Source organism: Lactuca virosa, chromosome 6, assembly GCF_052849685.1.
Source record: "Lactuca virosa cultivar CGN04683 chromosome 6, Lactuca_virosa_CGN04683_v6, whole genome shotgun sequence".
Lineage (NCBI taxonomy): Eukaryota > Viridiplantae > Streptophyta > Magnoliopsida > Asterales > Asteraceae > Lactuca > Lactuca virosa.
In genome coordinates this window covers 184,833,434-184,838,182 of record NC_136431.1, presented here as the reverse complement: position 1 = coordinate 184,838,182, position 4,749 = coordinate 184,833,434, and the positions used below count along the sequence as shown (strand labels likewise).

Sequence of the window (4,749 nt, the reverse complement as noted above, 5' to 3'; positions counted from 1 at the left end):
CGTGCGAACCAAAAAAAAACGTGAGAACTTGCGAACTAGGCATCAACAGTTGAAAACTACGTGTCAGCAGTCATATGGACTGCGGACGCAGATATGCATGCATGGATCAACAGTCATATTGACTATGGACGTATATATGAATGCATGCATCAGCAGTGCATATATATATATATATATATATATATATATATATATATATATATATATATATATATATATATATATATATATATATATATATATATATATGAAGATTTTTCAAAAAAAATTTGTCAAATCTTTTTTTTAGCCTAGATATAGCTTAAACGCTGCATTTCGTTAATATTTATGGTTTTGTTGTTGAAAAATAATGTTTCGATTGGTAGTTCTCAAGTTCACACGCTTTGTTTGGTTCTCAAAAGAACTTGCATGTGTGTGTGTGTGTATATATATATATATATATATATATATATATATATATATATAGAGATATATATATATATATATATATATATATATATATATATATATATATATATATGTTCAAATGTTTCCTACAACTATTGTATGCATGTATGGACCAATGAGAATTTAGCAATAATTTAATCATTAATTAAATTAATAAGGATAAATTAGTAATACATATATCTATTAATTAATGTCCAAATATAAACATTGATATCCCTTTTTTGGGGGGATCAGTTTTTTTTACGTATTAAAACCCTAGACATCGACTTACGCCTCAAAGGAAACCAACCTTTCTTCCTCACACAACAATCGATTGTTCACGCATCAAAGGATATCGACCTTTCTTCCTCACACAACAACCGATTATTCTTGATCTATCTCCACCATCGGTCGCCTTCCATATCATCTTTGATGCCGCTGATTCAAAGGCCTTCAATTTGTTGGTTATGTGTTAGAAACAGAAGAACATCTTGTAGTTACAAGGTAATTTTTCAAAAGTTCTTGTTTTACAAAAATTAATCGCTTATGGAATATCTCTATCTGTAAATTTCAAATTTTTTTAAAGCCACATCCTTTGTTCTCGTTATTGTGATTGTCATTGCTCGATTTCACAATAATCAATTTCTCTCGTGTGATTTAGGTAATACAAATTAGTACTGTTCTTGAAATAAATAATATATATATATATATATATATATATATATATATATATATATTAAAGTTGTGAAAAGTTTTAACAGTAAACATGCGACATTTTGCCCAATTTTGGTCCCTTAAATTACATTTCCGGTTCCTTATCCTTCCAAAGATCGGTTCTTTCCACCGTCCTTATCCAAACCTTCTGCTTGAAACCACCGTTTTGTCCACAGGTTTTCGCCGTTCCTTTCTTTCGCTCCTCTGCAAATCCACCACCTCCATAAATGGACTTCTGCCTTCCAGTTCCTTCCAAGGTCTGATGCTCTTCCAAGCGACGACTTTCCCCACCCGACCTCCACCTCCACCTGGTAAGGTAATTTCTTTCATCTACGGCTTAACGATTCTCGATGTTTAGTTTAGTTTTCGCTCCCCAAGGTCTTCCGCTCAAGTTCTGTCTTCTTCACAGATCTTCCCAACATCACCACCAACGGTAATTTAACTCCACCCGGGTAACCACCGCTTCTACATTCTTCTTCTGATCTTCTCACTTAAACCCGATAAAGCTCTCACCACCACCACCGCTCACTCTATCTTTCATCGCTGCTCCATCTATCGACTGCTTCTTCTTCTTCTACTCCCCGAGTTTTCATCGACGTTCCTGCTCTCCTTCTTATGGCTTTGCTAATAGCACGAGCGGACACAAGCGGTGGCGAGGTAGTCAAGCAGAGGAGTCGGTGGCCGAGAAATCTGTGTAGGATGTCTCGCACAACGTGCCATCAACTCTGAAACCCAAAAGCGATACGATGGTCACTTCCTCCGGATCCTTCCCCACCGCCTCTTTACTTTTGATCAGGTAAGAATATCTTGCAATTTTGTACTTTTTCGCTTTCAGCCGTCAGTTTTTGATGAAATCGGATTTTTAATCACTTCTCAACTTTCGATTTTAGGGTTCGATTTTGTTTTTTGTTATCTAATGGGACTTGGAATGGGGTACGCGGTGAATAAGTCGACTGGTGGTGATGATTCAACATGAAGCGGACAACTACGCCTAAATTGGAGACGTCCTGTCAATCGACTGTCGTCTTTTTGTCGTTCTTCAGGCCATGTATGTTTCTTCTCCGTCTTTGTTTTTCTATATTAAGTTTCCCTCGCTTAATCTGCTCTGTTTTCTAAATTTTTGTTCTTTGTTTTCTTTCTGGGGCTTACTTTTGGTATACGCATTGAAATAGAGTTTTATTTTATTTTTTATTTTTTATTTTTTGCTTCCGAATTTCAATTTGCTTTCTCTGATTTTGGTTGGTGGTAGTTAGTTTTGATCATCGTCTCCCACCTCCACCGTCGCCTACCTCCGCTAGGATTGTGTTTACTGTAATGGCCAATGATTTCGGCTGAGTTACCGTCTTCTCCACTTATTCATTTGTCGGTGAATTAATCAGCCATTTGGATGCAAGAACAAAGGCAGGGGCATCTAGCAACTACAACAGCTAATTTATAGCAAATCTGAGGTTAATATTCATGATTGATTCATCTTTTTCCTATTTTTTTTTTACTTCTGTTAGCAATTTGGATTTTTACGTTACCATTTGACAGCCATGAATTCACAACACCATTGGCTGCAGTCGTTGGGTTGCTGGACATTCTTATATCTAATGAATGTCTAATAAACGAACAATACACAACAATTAGCCAAATTCATACACGTTCAACAACTCTCCTTCGTCTCCTGAACATTATTTTGGACATCTGTACAGTGCAAAAAGCATGTTGTGGAAACTGTCATAGATCTCTCTGGTAAACATAAAATCATGCCTGTAATTACATCTAACTTAATGTTAGGTCGACCTAATGGTTTGTGATCTGTTTGTTGCGTCAGATAATATGCCAAAGGTAGTTCTATGTGGGTTTTTGGTTCTATCTGGGTTTCCAGCGACTGTGAGGTTGGTGAACCGGACACCCGATTTGGTTTTTTAACATGCCCTTAACCAACGTCGTCGTCTGTTTCTCCTTCTCCGATTCCCCTGTGTTTCCCATATTGAGGGTTATAACTTCTTGCTTTTTGTATTAGGGCTTTAATGCAGATTTTTAGACCATTTCATTACATATTCTAATGAAATAACTTTAAAACTATATTTATTGGACAGCCTTATGGATCACATAAGCATTACAATGTAAGTTATTTCTGTATGCAGTTTTATTAAAGTAATAACAATGATTATTATTTTGCTAAAATTGGTGACTATTTACTTGGAGAATTTATTTAAAAAGTTTAGAATTTCAGGTCAGCGGTAATCCAGTAACTGTGGCAGTGGGAAATGTGATCTCTGAAGAAGTTTCTCACTGATGATGTCACCATTAGCTGCAGGAATGCTTTGGAAAACTCTTTTAACTCACAATGCAACTCCAATGGGTTCAAATGCATTTCAAACCTATCGAATTCTTCAAGGTCAAATAAGAAAAATAACAACTTACTTTCATAATTAAAAAAATAATTAAAAGTACAATTCCATAATTGGAAAGATTTTTCGAATGTACAGGAAGCCCAACACCTGGTAATGAGCTTACCGATGAGTTTAATGTTCTGGAGGCTGGTCTTTGGAATGCAGTGTGTTTAAACAGAGGTAATAAATATTTTTTATTTTTTCTTTTAATATTTTATTAAAATAAAAAGTAAAAAGTAAAAAATCGTATCAGGTTGTTAGAAAGGGCAAGAAACCATATCCAGATTAATCACATATGATGGCATAAAACATAAATTATTGGGCATTCAACTTTCATCCCCAGTGAAACCCGGTACTCCAATTACAGTTGAAGGAAAGAAGGTATGATTTAATTTTTTTTAAATTAAAAACTAAAAATAAAGAAACCAAGATATCTTATAATATGTTTTATTTTGTAGGTAGGAAAGTTGACAAGTTATACGGGTGGAAAAGGGAGAAATGAGTATTTTGGTTTAGGGTATATCAAGAGAAAAACTGCTTGAAAAGGGAGTGGTTGGCCAGCAAATTGTGAGATACCAATTTACCCTTCCTCACCAATAGTTTATCTTTTTATTTTTTTAATCCTGTCAAAAAAAATCTTTCTAATTATATCCATATACTTTCATTTTTTGTGTATTATAGCATCATAATTTTATTTCTTTCTATTACACCATTGTACATTTTTTCATAAAAACATGAAAAAAATGATTCGGGGCCCCCGGGCTTTTCATCCTTGCATTTTCTACGTCTGTCATATTTATCGATTCGGAAACAACATTAAAAGCTTCTGGCCCCCGCGTAGCGGTGGTAACCTTTCTAGTTATATATTACAATTCGTTTATGAATATGCGTATTTGACAAATATTTTAAAATTGTTTTTGTCTCCACTATCTTAAAAGATGCTACAAATGCTAGACGATCAAATACTTGAAATTTTTGTTGTTCTCTTTCATAATTGGATTTTTGTAATTGTATTTTTTTTTTAATTTATTCATTATTAATAGGATTAAAAATGGATGCTTTGTATTTTCCTCTTTGAAATGTTTCTGCTTGTACTTCTCAAAATCGACTGACATAAAAATTGGTTTATGTTATTCAATCTCTTTATTACCAATAGTTTCAAACAAATATTATAATTGTTTTTGTTTGACGTTATGTGGATTTGCGAAAAAAAAATTATGGTATGGAT

General features: G+C 34.1%; 1 long non-coding RNA gene across 1 annotated transcript; it reads left to right on the top strand.

Moving 5' to 3' along the window:
- The first annotated feature begins 739 nt into the window (after positions 1-739).
- Positions 740-4,143, top strand: LOC145118943 (uncharacterized). Its single transcript, XR_013713556.1, has 5 exons — positions 740-930; positions 3,362-3,526; positions 3,618-3,701; positions 3,775-3,902; positions 3,980-4,143. It is a non-coding gene; the product is annotated as an uncharacterized LOC145118943 (long non-coding RNA).
- Positions 4,144-4,749: the final 606 nt, after the last annotated feature.